Source organism: Mobula birostris, chromosome 15 (genome assembly GCF_030028105.1).
Source record: "Mobula birostris isolate sMobBir1 chromosome 15, sMobBir1.hap1, whole genome shotgun sequence".
NCBI lineage: Eukaryota > Metazoa > Chordata > Chondrichthyes > Myliobatiformes > Myliobatidae > Mobula > Mobula birostris.
The window spans coordinates 81,558,940-81,576,413 of NC_092384.1; positions in this window are offsets into that span (position 1 = coordinate 81,558,940).

The window sequence follows — 17,474 nt, forward strand, 5'->3', positions numbered from 1 at the left end:
AGTTAGAGAAGTCAATATTCATGCCATCAGGTTGGAGGCTACCCAGACGGAATATAAGGTGGTGTTCCTCCAACCTGAGTGTGGCTTCATCTTTACAGTAGAGGAGGCCGTGGATAGACATGTCAGAATGGCAATGGGATGTGGAATTAAAATGTGTGGCCACTGGGAGATTTTAATTCCACATTTTAATTCCACATCCCATTCCCATTCTGATAAAAACATTTGAAAACAAATGTTAAAAGTGAGCCTGCATTTACCACCTCGTCTGGCAGCTCATTCCACACTCCCACCACTCTCTGTGTGAAGAAGCCCCCCTTAATGTTCCCTTTAAACTTTTCCCCTCTCACCCTTAACCCATGTCCTCTGTTTTTTTTTCTCCCCTTGCCTCAGTGGAAAAAGCCTGCTTGCATTCACTCTATCTATACCCATCATAATTTTATATACCTCTATCAAATCTCCCCTCATTCTTCTACGCTCCAGGGAATAAAGTCCTAACCTATTCAACCTTTCTCTGTAACTGAGTTTCTCAAGTCCCGGCAACATCCTTGTAAACCTTCTCTGCACTCTTTCAACCTTATTAATATCCTTCCTGTAATTTGGTGACCAAAACTGCACACAATACTACTACGTATGACGGACTCTCCACTTCTCCCTCTCCCTCATCAGTGTGTTCAGTTCATCTACATTAGCCATGCCTCTGTCTTCTAGGAGTGTGTTGACCACTCTTGGGAGGGCGCCCAGGGTTCATCCTCCCGTGCTTGGGCTCCCATATGATGACTAGGCTGGCAGGTAGCTCAGAGTGGCATGGACAGTGCCCCGCTAGTTACAGTCTTCTCGCCTCGATTTTAGTGGAGAGCATCGGTAAGTTGTTATAGAGCTCGACGTTCGTCATGTGCTGTTGCCAACTCACATCAAGAGCCATCCGAAGCATTCGTGTATAGCAACCATCTAGAGACTAGCAACCATCTAGAGACTTTCGCATAGTCTTGGTGAGTGTCCACGTCTCGCATCCGTATGTGAGAATGGACTCTATGACTGCTATGAAGATCCTCTTTTTAAGCCCCCTGGTCAGGTTCAACTTCCAGATTTCCTTCATGTTGTTCATAGCCCTCCACACCATTCCCCTCAAAAACAAATCTACTGCTTTGGATACCTTTGTGGTGGATGACCTCCTGGGAGAATGCCAAGACAATTGGGTTACAGGCACCGGGCATGGGTCAATGGTGCAGAAGGGAAAGAGGGAAAAGAGGGGAGTGGTGGTGATAGGGGACTCAATGCTCAGGGGAACAGACAGGAGATTTTGTGGATGTGAACGGGACACCCGGATGGTATGTTGCCTCACAGGTGCCAGGATCAGGGATGTCTCAGATCACGTCCACAACATTTTGGAGGGGGAGGGAGAGCAGCCAGATGTCTTGGTACAGATTGGTACCAATGACATAGGAAGGAAAAGCAATGAGGTCCTGAAAAGAGAATTTAGAGAGCTAGGTAGAAAGCTGAGAAGCAGAACCTTTCAGGTAGTAATTTCTGGATTGCTGCCTGTGCCACGCACCAGTGAGGGTAGAAACAGGATGATTTGGCAGATAAATGTGAGACTGAAAAGTTGGTGCGGGGGGCAGGGCTTCAGGTTCTTGGATCACTGGGATCTCTTCTGGGGGAGGTATAACCTGTTCAAAAGTGACGTGTTGCACCTGAACCCAAGGGGGACCAATATTCTCGTGGGCAGGTTTGTTAGAGCTGTAGGGGAGGGTTTAAACTAACTTGGCAAGCGGGTGGGAATCTGGAGTGAAGGGACTCAGGAAAGGATGGATGGTAAAAAGTAAAGATACCATGCAGTCAGATTATCAGGAAGGGCAGGCAGGTGATGGGACTTAGTTGCAGCCAACAGGCTAAGAATCAAATCATTAGGGATACAGGATCAGAAAGGATAGCGAATATGGTACTCAAAGTGTTGTATCTAAATGCGTGTAGTATAAGAAATAAGGTGGACGATCTTGCTGCAATATTACAGATTGCCAGGTATGATGTTGTGGCCATCACTGAATCATGGCTGAAGGATGGTTGTAGTTGGGAGCTGAATATCCAAGGTTACATATTATAGCGGAGGAAGTCAGAGGGGGTGATGTGGCTGTACTGATAAGGAATGGTATCAAATCAGTAGAAAGATGTTACATAGGACCAGAAGATGTTGAATCCTTGTGGGTTGAGTTAAGAAACTGCAAGGGTAAAAGGACCCTGATGGCAATTACATACAGGCCTCCCAACAGTGGCTGGGAGGTAGACCACAGGTTACAACAGGAAATAGAAAAGGTGAGTCAAAGGGCAATGTTATGGTAGTCATTTAGTCAAAGTCTGTCCCGAGCCTTGTGGCCCATCAGGCTGGTGCATAAGCCGGTTTCCGTGACGTGAAGTGACTGAGAGTACGAGACTCCCCCCCTCCCCTGATAGAATGCCAGTCTATCGCGAGGTTAATCCCCAGCATTTGCCAATACCCATTTTCAGCTGGGTGGACTGGAGCAGTGTGTGGTTAAGTGCCTTGCTCAAAGACACAACACACTGTCTCAGCTGAGACTCGAACCTTCAGATTGTGAGCCCTAACCACTTGGCCACACACCACACTTATGGTAGTGATGGGAGATTTTAACATGCAGGTCAATTGGGAAAATCAGGTTGGTAATGGATCTCAAGAGAGTGAGTTTGTTGAATGCCTAATATATGGCTTTTTAGAGCAATTTGTCGTTGAGCCTACTAGGGGATCAACTGTACTGAACTGGATGTTATGTAATGAACCCAAGGCGATTAGGGAGCTTAAGGTAAAAGAATCCTTAGAAACTAGTGATCACAATATGATTGAGTTCAACTTGAAATTTGATAGGGAGAAAGTAAATTCTGACGTAGCAGTATTTCAGTGCAGTAAGGGAAATTACAGTGGTATGAGAGAGAAGTTGGCCAAAGTAAATTGGAAGGAGCTTCTGGCAGGGATGTCAACAGAGCAGCAATGGCTTGTGTTTCTGGGAAAAATGAGGAAGGTGCAGGACATATGTATTCCAAAATTTAAGAAATACTCAAATGGTAAAATAGTAAACTGTGGCTGACAAGGGAAGTCAAAGCTATTGTAAAAGCAAAAGGAAGGGCTTACAACAAAGCAAAAATTATTGGGAAGAAAGAGGATTGGGAAATTTTTAAAAACCTACAGAAAGCAACTAAAAAATCATTAGAAAGGAAATGATGAACTCTGAAAGCAAGCTAGCAAATAATATCAAAGTGGATAGTAAAAGTTTTTTCAAGTATGTTAAAAATAAAAGAGAAATGAGAGTGGATATAGGACCACTAGAAAATGAGGCAGGAGAAATAATAATGGGGGACAAGAAGATGGCTGATGAACTAAATGAGTATCCTGCATCAGTCTTCACTGTGGAAGACACTAGCAGTATGCCTGATGTTGTAGTGTGTGAAGGAAGAGAAGTGGGTGCAGTTACTGTTACAAGAGAGAAGGTGGTCAAAAAGCTGAAAGACCTGAAAGTGAGCCACCCGGACCAGAGGAACTGCATCCTCGGGTTCTGAAAGAGGTAGTGGTAGAGATTGTGGTGGCATTAGAAATAATCTTCAAAAATTGGACTTTGCCGGAGGACTGGAAAATTGCAAATGTTACTTCACTCTTTAAGAAAGGAGAAAGGCAGCAGAAAGGAAATTATAGACCAGTTAGCCTGACCTCAGTGATTGGGAAGATGTTGGAATCAATTGTTAAGCATGAGGTTATAGAGTACTTGGTTACACTGGACAAGATAGGACAAAGTCAGCATGGTTTCCTTCAGGGAAAATCCTGCCTGACGAGCCTGTTGGAATTTTTTGAGGTGATTACAAGTAGGATAGATAAAGGGGATGTATACTTGGACTTTCAGAAGGCCTTTGACAAGGTGCCACACATGAGGCTGCTTACCAAGTTAAGAGCCCATGGCATTACAGGAAAGTTACTGACATGGTTAGAGCATTGGCTGATTGGTAGGAGGCAGCGAGTGGGAATAAAAGGATCCTTGTCTGGTTGGCTGCTAGTGGCTAGCGGTGTTCCGCAGGGGTTGGTGTTGGGATCATTTCTTTCTATGCTGTATATCGGTGATTTAGATGATGGAATAGAGGGCTTTGTTACCAAGTTTGCAGCTGATATGAAGATTGGTGGAAGTCAGGTAGTGTGGAGGAAACAGGTAGGATGCAGAAGGAATTAGACAGATTAGGAGAATGGGCAAGAAAGTGGCAAATGATATACAGTGTTGGAAAATGCATGGTTATGCACTTTGGAAGTAGAAATAAATGTGTGGAGAAAATCCAGGAATCTAAGATGCAAAGGGACTTGGGAGTCCTTGTGCAGAACACTCTGATGGTTAACTTGCAGGTTGAGTCGGTGGTGAGGAAGGCAAATGCCATGTTAGCATTCGAGGTCTAGAATACAAGAGCAAGGATGTGATGCTGAGGTTTTATAAGGCACTGGTGATGCCTCACCTTGAGTATTGTGAACAGTTTTGGGCCCCTCATTTTAGAAAAGTTGTGCTGGCATTGGAGAGCGTCAACCAGTTGCTGTTCCAGGAATGAAAGGGTTATCATATGAGGAACATCTGATGGCTCTGGGTCTGTACTTGCTGGAATTCAGAAGGATAAGGGGAGATCTCATTGAAACCTTTCAAATATTGAAAGGTCCGAACAGAGTAGGTGTGGAGAGGATGTTTCCCATGGTGGGAGAGTGTAGGACAAGAGGGCACAGCCTCAGGATAGAGGGGCACACTTTCAAGACAGGGATGGGAGAAATTTCTTTTGCCAAATGGTAGTGAATTTGTGGAATTTGTTGCCACATGCAGTGGAGGCCAGGTTGTTGGGCATATTTAAGGCAGAGATTGATGGGTTCTTGATTGGACATGGCATCAAAGGTTACAGGGAGAAGGCTGGGATCTAGGGTTGAGGAGGAGACAGGAAAACAGCAAAGCAGGATACCAGAAGTTTTTTCAGTTATATAAAGAGTAAAAGGGAGGTGAGAGTGGATATTGGACCACTGGAAAAAGACTCTGGTGAGGTAGTAATGGGGGACAAAGAAATGTCAGATGAACTTAGTGGGTACTTTGTATCTGTCTTCACTGTGGAAGACATTAGCAGTGGGCCAGAGGTCCATGAGTGTCAGGGAGCAGGAGTGAGTGCCATTGCTACTACAAAGGAAAAAGTGTAAGGCAGACTGAAAGGTCTTAAGGTGGATAAGTCACCTGGACCAGATGGACTCCATCCTATAATCTGGAGAGAGGTTACTGAAGAGATAATGGGTGCATTGGGCATGGTCTTTCAAGAATCACTTGACTCTGGCATGGTCTCAGAGGACTGGAAGATTGCAAATGTCACTCCATTCTTTAAGACCATAAGACACAGGAGCAGAATTAGGCCACCTGGCCCAATGAGTCTGCTCCACCAATCAATCATGGCCGATCCTATTTTCCTATCTCCTCCTCAACCCTAGTTCCCTGCCTTCTCCCCGTAACCTTTGTATATTATTGGCTGATCTGCCCTCATATTTCATCTTATGGCTTTTTCAGTTGCCTCTTGCTGGATTTTAAAAACTTGCCAATCATCCAGCTTCCCACTTACTATTGCGACTTTATATGCCCTCTGCTTGGCTTTTATGCAGTTCTTAACTTCCTTTGTCGGCTGCCCCTGCCATTTGAGAACTTCTTCCTCTGGTGAACTATTTCCAGAAACTTCAGCCATCTCTGCTCTGCTGTCATCCCCGCCAGTATCCCCCTCCAATCCACCTGGGCAATCTCCTCTCTCATGCCTCTGTAATTCCCTTTATTCCATTGTGAAACAAATACATGTGAGCTATGTTTCTCTCTCTCAAATTGCAGTATGAATTCAATCATATTATGATCACTGCCTCCTAAGGGTTCCTTTACATTAAGTTCCCTAATAGGATCTGGGTTATTACACCACACCCAATCTAAGTTGGCCTTTCCCCGAGTTTAAAAGGGTTGTCGTGATGGGAGATTTTAATTTCCCCAGTATTGATTGGCATCTCCCTAGAGCAAGGGGTTTAGATGGGGTGGAGTTTGTTAGGTGTGTTCAGGAAGGTTTCCTGACACAATATGTAGATAAGCCTCCAAGAGGAGAGGCTGTACTTGATCTGGTATTGGGAAATGAACCTGGTCAGGTGCCAGGTCTCTCAGTGGGAGAGCATTTTGGAGATAATTCTATCTCCTTTACCATAGCATTGGAGAGGGATAGGGAAAGACAAGTTAGGAAAGTGTTTAATTGGAGTAAAGGGAAATATGAAGCTCTCAGGCAGGAACTTGGAAGCATAAATTGGGAATGGATGTTCTTGGGGAAATGTATGGCAGAAATGTGGCAAATGTTCAAGGGATATTTACTTGGTGTTCTGCATAGTGTATGCGAGTGTATGGGAACCATGGTGTACAAAGGCTGTTGAAAATCTAGTCAAGAAGAAAAGCTTATGAAAGTTTCAAAAAACTAGGTAATGATAGAGATCTAGAAAACTATAAGGCTCTAAGGAAGGAGTTTAAGAAGGAAATTAGGAGAACCAGAAGGGGCCATGAGAAGGCCTTGGCGAGCAGGATTAAGGAAAACCCCAAGGCATTCTACAAGTATGTGAAGAGCAAGAGGATAAGGCGTGAGAGAATAGAACCAATGAATTGTGACAGTGGAAAAGTGTGTATGAAACTGGAGGAGATAGCGGAGATACTTAAGATACGATCCTGACGAAGGGTCTCGGCCTGAAACGTCGACTGCACCCCTTCCTACAGATGCTGCCTGGCCTGCTGCGTTCACCAGCAACTTTGATGTGTGTTGCCTGGAGATACTTAATGAATACTTTGTAGGGATGACTTACAGTGGACTGAAAAACTTGAGCTTTGGAAAGCATCAAGTTGGATAAGTCACCAGGACCGGACGAGATATACCCTAGGCTACTGTGGGAGGCAAACGAGGAGATTGCTGAGCCTCTGGCAATGATCTTTGCAACATCAATGGGGACGGGAGAGGTTCTGGGGGATTGGTGGGTTGCAGATGTTGTTCCCTTCTTCGAGAAAGGCAGTAAAGATAGCCCAGGAAATTATAGACCAGTGAGTCTATAATGCCCTGCTGGAATCTATATATGCTACATTTACTGCTCTACCTTCATCAATGTGTTTAGTCACATCCTCAGAAAATTTTATCAGGCTCGTTAGGCAAGACCTGCCTTTGACAAAGCCATGCTGACTATTCCTAATCTTATTATGCTTCTTCAAATGTTCATAAATCCAGTGTATATGGATTCCAGCCGGGCACTTGATGAGGTACCCAATGCAAGGCTTATTGAGAAAGTCAGGAGGCATGGGATCCAAGGGGTCCTTGCTTTGTGGATCCAGAACTGGCTTACCCACAGATGGCAAAGAGTGCTTGTAGACGGGTCATATTCTGCATGGGGATCAATGACCAGTGGTGTGCCTCAGGGATCTGTTCTGGGACCCCTTCTCTTCGTGATTTTTATAAATGACCTGGATGAGGAAATGGAGGGATGGGTTAGTAAATTTGCTGATGACACAAAGGTTAGGGGTGTTGTGGATAGTGTGGAGGACTGTCAGAGGTTACAGTGGGACATCGACAGGATGCAAAACTGGACTGAGAAGTGACAGATGGGTTCAACCCAGATAAGTGTGAGGTGGTTCATTTTGGTAGGTCAAATATAATGGCAGAATATAGTATTAATGATAAGACTTTTGGCAGTGTGGAAGATCAGAGGGATCTTGGGGTCCTAGTCCAGAGGACACTCAAAGATTTTGCCTGTGTGGTTAAGAAGGCATATGGTGCATTGGCCTTCATCAGCTGTGGGATTGAGTTCAAGAGCTGAGAGGTAATGTTACAGCTATATAGGACCCTGGTCAGACCCCAGTTGGAGCACTGTGCTCAGTTCTGGTCATGTCACTACAGGAAGGATGTGGAAACCATAGAAAGGGTGCAGAGGAGATTTATAAGGATGTTACCTGGATTGGCGAGCATGCCTTATGAGAAGAGATTGAGTGAACTTGGCCTTTTCTCCTTGGAACAATGGAGGATGAGAAGTGACCTGACAGAGGTTTATAAGATGATGAGAGGCATTGATCGTGTGGATAGTCAGAGGCTTTTTCCCAGAGCTGAAATGGTTGCCACAAGAGGACACAGGTTTAAGGTGCATGGAAGTACAGAGGAGATATCAGGGGTAAGTTTTTTACGCAGAGAGTGGTGAGTGTGTGGAATCATCTGCCAGTGACGGTGGTGGAGGCAGATACAATAGGGATTTTTAAGAGAGATTGTGGAGGTATTAGAAACTATCTTTCAAAAAATTATTGGTGCCAGAGGACTGGAAAATTGCCAATGTCACTCCACTCTTTAAGAAAGGAGGAAGGTAGCAGAAAAGGAAATTATAGACTAATTAGCGTGACCTCAGTTGCTGGGAAGATGTACATAGAGCTTATTAAAATAGAGGGCTATGGATAACCCTAGGTAATTTCTACAGTAAGTACATGTTCCGCACAGCATTGTGGGCTGAAGGGCCTGTATTATGCTGTAGGTTTTCTATGTTTCTATGTTTCTATGAGTTGGCTCAAGCACAAGCTGCTCTAAAAGGCATTAAGCAAATTCCCTCTCTTGCGATCTGACACCAACCTAATTTTTCCAACCCCCTTGCATATTGAAGTACCCCATTACAAATGAATCATTACCCTTTTTACATGGCTTTTCCAGCTCCCTTTGCAATCTCAAACCCACGTCTTGGCTACTATTTGGAGGCCTATGCCTGAATTCCACAATTTTTTTTACCGTTGCAGTTTCTTAACTCCACCCACAAAGATTCAACATTCTCTTACCCTATGTCACATCTTTCTAGACCATTCTCCTAATCTGTCTAAGTCTTTCTGTATCCTACCTGTTTTCTCAACATTGGTGCCCCTCCACCAATCTTCATATCATCTGCGAACTTGGCAACAAAGCCATCTATTTCATCATTTAAATCATTGATATACAGCTGTAGCCCCCCCGGCCACCCTCAGGGTCGCTCGGCTCTCTGTCGTCTAGGGAAACAACCTCGGCCCCGGCAAACTGGGTAATTAGTTTGTGTGGATGCTGTGTGCGGTACCCCACCCCGCCCAAATAACAGACAATACACCAGATGCAATTAAATGATTTACAGTTTATAGATATTACTGGAACTATATAATTAAAAGAGAATAAAATATAAAAGGAAAATAAAAGGCGCCACACTTATCAAAGTTCAATCTCTTCGTGCACAAACAGTTGGAGCTCAAGGACCTTCTTCTTCACCCTGTGACCCCCTTGGACCACCTCGACCGGCCGCCTGGGACCAACAACGGTGGTCGACCAGACGCTCCACACGAGTCCGTCTCCGTCTCCTCGCCGAACGTCCTGCTCGGGGTCCAACCCCGTTAGTGGACTCACAGCACCTCGTCCATCCTCTGTCTCGCTCCCCCGCCTTCTGCTCCCAAAACCCCCTCGCAAACAGTATCTTCAAATACACCAAAACCATAACATCTATCCCAATTGGTTAATAGCACCCTCTTATCACACTCTAAAGCAAAAGCAAGCTGCTAGCGCAAACGTTCTCAGCGTTTAACACAACAAAGCCGCATTCCCCAGATTAACATAACAAAGACACCATTTTAACTAGCTTCCGCAGTAACATAAAAGTTGAAACCCCCTTACACAGCATAGAAAGAAGTGGTCCCAACACCGACCCCTGCAGGACACCACTAGTCACTGGCAGCCAAGCATAAAAGGATCCTTTTATTCCCACTTGCTGCCTCCTACCAATCAGCCAATGCTCTAACCATGCCAGTAACTTTCCTGTAATACCATGGGCTCTTAACTTGGTAAGCAGTCTCATGTGTGGCACTTTCTGAAAGTCAAAATGTATAACATCCACTGCATTCCCTTCACCTATCCTATGTGTAATCCCCTCAAAGAATTAGAACAGGTTCTGCAGGCAAGATTTTTCCTTAAGGAAACCATGCTGACTTTGTCCTATCTTGTCATGTGTCACCAAGTATTCCATAGCCTCATCCTTAACAATTGACTCAAACATCTTCCCAGCAACTGAGGTCAGGCTATTTGGTCTATAATTTCCTTTCTGCTACCTTCCTCCTTTCTTAAAGAGTGGAGTGACATTGGCAATTTTCCAGTCGTCTGACACCAATAATTTTTTGAAAGATAATTTCTAGTGCCTCCACAATCTCCATCACTACCTCTTTTGGAACCCTAGGGTGCAGTTCATCCGGTCCAGGTGATTTATGTATCCTGAAGTCTTTCAGCTTTTTGAGCACCTTCTCTCTTGTACTAGTAATTGCACTCACATCTGACACACTGATAGTGCCTTCCACAGTGAAGACCGATGCAAAATATTCATTTGGCTCATCTGCCATCTCCTTGTTATTATTTCTCTGGCCTCATTTTCTCGCAGACCTATATTCACTCATCTCTCTTTTATTTTTTACATACTTGAAAAAGGTTTTACTATCCACTTTGGTATTATTTGCTAATTTGTTTTCATATCTCATCTTTTCTCTCCTAATGATTCTTTTAGTTGCTCTCTGTACTGTTCTAAAATATTCCCAATCCTCTATCTTCCCAGCAACAGACACAAAATGCTGGTGGAACTCAGCAGGTCTGGCAGCATCTATAGATAAACGTACAGTCGACGTTTCGGACCGAGACCCTGCAGCATTTTTGCTTTGTGTTGTCTGCCCTCTCTTTTGCTTTTACATTAGCTTTGACTTCCCTTGTCAGCCACAGTTGTACCATTTGGGTATTTCTTTGGTTTTGGGAAACATATATCCTGCACCTTTCTCTTTTTTCTAAGAAGCTCATGCCATTGCTGCTCTGCTGTCGTCCTGGCAGCAGCTCCTTCCAATTTACTTTGGTCATCTCCTCTCTCATACCACTGTAACTTCCTTTACTCCACTGAAATACTGCTACATCGGACTTTATTTTCTCCCTATCAAATTTCAAATTGATCTCAATCACATTGTGATCGTTGCCTCCTATGGGTTCTTTTACCTTAAGCTCCCTAAACGCCTCTGGCTGATTCCATAACACCCGATCCAGTATAAATGATCCCCTGGTAGGCTCAACGACAAACTGCTCTAAAGAGCCATCTTGTAGGCATTCAACAAAACTCACTCTCCTGAGATCTATTATCAACCTGATTTTCCCAATTGACCTGAATTTTAAAATCTCCCATGACTATCGTAACATTGCCCTTTTGACTCGCTTTTCCTTTTTCCCGTTGTAATCTGTGGTCCACATCCCAGCTACTGCTTGGAGGTCTGTATATAACTGCCATCAGGGTCCTTTAACCTTTGTTATTTCTTAACTCAACCCTCAAGGATTCAACATCTTCTGATCCTATGTCACAACTTCCTACTGATTTGATGCCATTCTTTACCAGCAGAACCACACCACCCCCCTGACTACCTTCCTATCACTAAAATACAACATGTGACCTTGAACATTCTGCTCCCAACTACAACCATCCTTCAGCTGTGATTCAGTGATGGCCACAGCATACCTGACAATCTGTAATAACGCAACAAGATCATCCACCTGATTTTTTAAACTCTGTGCATTGAGAGAAAAACACTTCGAGAACTGTATATGCTAGCCTTTTTGATTCTGCACTGGTACTCACCCTGCTGGCTGCAATTTTGTCCTATCATCTGCCTGTCTTTCCTGTCAGTCTGATGGCACGCTCTCTTTGCTTTTTCATTACCTGTCCTATTCTGAATCCCATCACTCCTGTTTCCCTCCCCCCTGCAAATTATTTTCAACCTCATTCAAACCCTACAAAATTAGTTTAGTTTAAATCCCTGCACCTTCTGTAACCCTTGTACCCACTGTTCCTCCTGTACCTTCTGTATCCCCGGTTATGTCTGTAACCCTCATGTCTCCTGTACCCACTGAATCTGCTGTAACCCCTGTACCTTCTGCAACCCCTGCACCCCGTGCACTCCCTCACCTGTACCCCCGTACTTCCTGAAACCCCTGTGTCTTCTGTACTCACTGTGCCCCCGTACACCTCTGCCTGCTGTACCCTCATAACCCCTCTACCCCTTGTAACCCCCTATCCCCCCGCACCACCTGTAACCCCTCTACCCCCTATAACCCCCTACCCCCGCAACACCTGTAACCCCTCTACCCCCTGTAACCTCCTACCCCCTGCACCACCTGTAACCCCTCTACCCCCTGTAACCCCCATCCCCGCAACACCTGTAACCCTTCTACCCCCCTGCACAACCTGTAACCCCTCTACCCCCTGTAACCCCTATCCCCCCGCACCACCTGTAACCCCTCTACCCCCTGTAACCCCCTACCCACCGCACCACCTGTAACCCCTCTACCCCCTGTAACCTCCTACCCCCGCACCACCTGTAACCCCCCTACCCCCTATAACCCCCTACCCCCCGCAACACCTGTAACCCCTCTACCCCCTGTAACCTCCTACCCCCGCACCACCTGTAACCCCTCTACCCCCTGTAACCCCCTACCCCCCGCACCACCTGTAACCCCTCTACCCCATAACCCCCTGCCCCCTGCACCACCTGTAACCCCTCTACCCCCTGTAACCCCCTACCCCCGCACCACCTGTAACCCCTCTACCCCCTGTAACCTCCTACCCCCCGCACCACCTGTAACCCCTCTACCCCATAACCCCCTGCCCCCTGCACCACCTGTAACCCCTCTACCCCCTGTAACCCCCTACCCCCGCACCACCTGTAACCCCTCTACCCCCTGTAACCCCCTACCCCCCGCACCACCTGTAACCCCTCTACCCCCTGTAACCCCCTACCCCCCACACCACCTGTAACCCCTCTACCCCCTGTAACCTCCTACCCCCGCACCACCTGTAACCCCTCTACCCCCTGTAACCCCCTACCCCCTGCACCACCTGTAACCCCTCTACCCCATAACCCCCTGCCCCCTGCACCACCTGTAACCCCTCTACCCCCTGTAACCCCCTACCCCCGCACCACCTGTAACCCCTCTACCCCCTGTAACCTCCTACCCCCGCACCACCTGTAACCCCTCTACCCCCTGTAACCCCCTACCCACCGCACCACCTGTAACCCCTCTACCCCCTGTAACCCCCTACCCCCTGCACCACCTGTAACCCCTCTACCCCCTGTAACCCCCTACCCCCCACACCACCTGTAACCCCTCTACCCCCTGTAACCCCCTACCCCCCACACCACCTGTAACCCCTCTACCCCCTGTAACCCCCTACCCCCGCACCACCTGTAACCCCTCTACCCCCTGTAACCCCCTATCCCCCCGCACCACCTGTAACCCCTCTACCCCCTGTAACCTCCTACCCCCGCACCACCTGTAACCCCTCTACCCCCTATAACCCCCTACCCCCGCAACACCTGTAACCCCTCTACCCCCTGTAACCTCCTACCCCCTGCACCACCTGTAACCCCTCTACTCCCTGTAACCCCCATCCCCCACAACACCTGTAACCCTTCTACCCCCCTGCACAACCTGTAACCCCTCTACCCCCTGTAACCCCTATCCCCCCGCACCACCTGTAACCCCTCTACCCCCCTGTAACCCCCTACCCACCGCACCACCTGTAACCCCTCTACCCCCTGTAACCTCCTACCCCCTGCACCACCTGTAACCCCTCTACCCCCTGTAACCCCCATCCCCCGCAACACCTGTAACCCTTCTACCCCCCTGCACAACCTGTAACCCCTCTACCCCCTGTAACCCCCTATCCCCCCGCACCACCTGTAACTCCTCTACCCCCTGTAACCCCCTATCCCCCCGCACCACCTGTAACCCCTCTACCCCATAACCCTCTACCCCCCGCAACACCTGTAACCCCTCTACCCCATAACCCCCTACCCCTGCACCGCCTGTAACCCCTCTACCCCCTGTAACCCCCTACCCCCACACCACCTGTAACCCCTCTACCCCCTGTAACCTCCTACCCCCGCACCACCTGTAACCCCTCTACCCCCTGTAACCACCTACCCACTGCACCACCTGTAACCCCTCTACCCCCTGTAACCCCCTACCCCCTGCACCACCTGTAACCCTTCTACCCCCTGTAACCCCCTACCCCCCACACCACCTGTAACCCCTCTAGCCCCTGTAACCCCCTACCCCCTGCACCACCTGTAACCCCTCTACCACCTGTAAACCCTCTACCCCCTGTAACCCCCTATCCCCCCGCACCACCTGTAACCCCTCTACCCCCTGTAACCTCCTACCCCCGCACCACCTGTAACCCCTCTACCCCCTATAACCCCCTACCCCCGCAACACCTGTAACCCCTCTACCCCCTGTAACCTCCTACCCCCTGCACCACCTGTAACCCCTCTACCCCCTGTAACCCCCATCCCCTGCAACACCTGTAACCCTTCTACCCCCCTGCACAACCTGTAACCCCTCTACCCCCTGTATCCCCCTATCCCCCCGCACCACCTGTAACCCCTCTACCCCCTGTAACCCCCTACCCACCGCACCACCTGTAACCCCTCTACCCCCTGTAACCTCCTACCCCCTGCACCACCTGTAACCCCTCTACCCCCTGTAACCCCCATCCCCCGCAACACCTGTAACCCTTCTACCCCCCTGCACAACCTGTAACCCCTCTACCCCCTGTAACCCCCTATCCCCCCGCACCACCTGTAACCCCTCTACCCCCTGTAACCCCCTATCCCCCCGCACCACCTGTAACCCCTCTACCCCATAACCCCCTACCCCCCGCAACACCTGTAACCCCTCTACCCCATAACCCCCTACCCCTGCACCGCCTGTAACCCCTCTACCCCCTGTAACCCCCTACCCCCGCACCACCTGTAACCCCTCTACCCCATAACCCCCTACCCCCGCACCACCTGTAACCCCTCTACCCCATAACCCCCTACCCCCTGCACCACCTGTAACCCCTCTACCCCCTGTAACCCCCTACCCCCGCACCACCTGTAACACCTCTACCTCATAACCCCCTACCCCCGCACCACCTGTAACCCCTCTACCCCCTGTAACCCCCTGCCCCCTGCACCACCTGTAACCCCTCTACCCCCTGTAACCCCCTATCCCCCCGCAACACCTGTAATCCCTCTACCCCATAACCCCCTACCCCCCGCAACACCTGTAACCCCTCTACCCCCTGTAACCTCCTACCCCCGCACCACCTGTAACCCCTCTACCCCCTATAACCCCCTACCCCCTGCACCACTTATAACCCCTCTACCCCCTGTAACCCCCTACCCCCCGCAACACCTGTAACCCCTATCCCCCCGCAACACCTGTAACCCTTCTACCCCCCTGCACAACCTGTAACCCCTCTACCCGCTGTATCCCCTGTAATCCCTCCACCCCCTATAGCCCCTGTACCTCCTGTGTACCCCCAGACCCTTCTGGGCTCCCCTGTGCCCCCTCACCTATTAAAGTGGCCACTGTGTGTACGGTCATGGTTCTCTGCTACTGAGGGCCACCTGCTTCAAGGTTCAGTGTGTTGCCCATTCAGAGACGCTCTTCTGTACACCACTGTTGTAATGATGGTTATCTGAGCTACTGTTGCCTTCCTGTCACCTTTAACCTATCTGACCATTCTTGTCTGGCCTCTCTCATTAATAAGGCATTTCCACAAAGCTTCTGCTGTTCACTAGATATTTTTTGTTTTTCGCATCATTCTCAGTAAACTCTAGAGACTGGTGTGTGTGAAAATTCCATGAGATCAGCAGTTTCTGAGATACTCAAACCACCCCATCTGGCAACAACAATTATTCTACAGTCAAAGTCACATTTCTTTGCCATCCTAATGTTTGGTCTGAACCTCTTGACCATGTCTGCATGCTTTTATACATTGAGTTCTGCTGTATGATTGGCTGATTATATATTTACATTAACAAGCAGGTGTGCATCTGGACCTATTCATCATCATCATCAGGCGTCATGCCTAGTTTGAGCTTTGACTACCATGGCCCACACATTCCTGTTTCGGGTCAAGTAGATCAATTCATTGGTATTCATTTCCAGTTCTCTGGCTGCTGTCTCCATCATCATTTGTCTTTGTCTTCCTCTTGCTTTCTTCCCTTCAATCTTTCCCATAATTCCCGTGCATTCTAACTCCTCTTTCCTAATCACACGTTCAATGAAGTTACGTTGCCTTTTCATGATCCCATACATTATTTCTCTTTTTATGTTTGCTCTGTTCATGACATCCTCGTTAGATATTCATTTCGTCCACGATATTCTTTGTATCCTCCTCAAAAACCACATCTCTGCTGCTACAATTTGTTTCCTCATGTTACTAGATATTGTCCAACATTCTGAGCCATATAACATAACTGGATAAACATAACATTTCAGTACTCTGAGGTGGGTTGTCATGCCTAGTTTAGTATTGGTCAATATACTCTTCATTCTCGTAAAGGTGTCTTTTGCCATCCCTATCCATGTCGCACCTGCCATCTGATCTCACCCAGCTTTCTAAGTAGCAAAAGTTCTTTACTTGTTTTATGTCTTCCTCGTTTATTCTTAGTCTGCAGATAGGATTCTCCTCCTTTTTGGATATCACCATACATTCTGTCTTTTTGCAATTGATAGATAGACCCATTTTTGCACTTTCTTCAACAATTATATCAATTAAGTTTTGTAGTTCTTCCTCTGTACTTGCAATGAACACAGTGTCATGAACATATCTGAAATTATTGATGTTTTCACCGCCAAATTTGATTCCCAAGATGTCTCTTATTTTTTGTAATATTGTTTCACTGTGCACATTAAATAAATCAGGGGGGGAAAACACACCTTTGTCTAACGCCTCTCTTGATTTTCATAAACTGACTCACTTTTCCACCTATTCTTACAGCAGCAGTTTGTTCCCAGTACAGATTTCTGATTAGGCGGAGGTCTTTCGAATCTAGATCAAAGTTTCCTGTAATATTGGAGTCATATCACCAAGATATTTCTAAGAATTTTGATGACTGTGGTAAATCATGTATATAGGTTGTAACTGGGTTACCTGTCTGGACATGCTTGGACAGGCCCCTCTGCTGACTGCTTCTGTGGCTCCTCCCACAGACCCCTGAATAAAGGTGATTGTGTCACTGCTCCTCCCTCAGTCCAGGACAGATACTCAGCATGGACGTTGGTCCATTTACTGTTAATAAAAGCCCTTCAGTATTTTCTCTACTTCCAGTCTTTTGGAGTAATTGATAGTGCATTAATGACAAGAGCTATAAGTAAGATACAGGCTGAAACAGGTAAAGAACAATGTGGTTTTGTGAAAGACAAAGGTACAAGAAACGCAATATTGATGTTAAAGATACTATCAGAACGAGCTATTCAAGTGCAAAAAGATTTGTTTGTTTGTTTTATTGACTACATAAAAGCACTTGATAAAGTGAAGCACAATAAGTTATTTGAAATATTACAGGTGTACC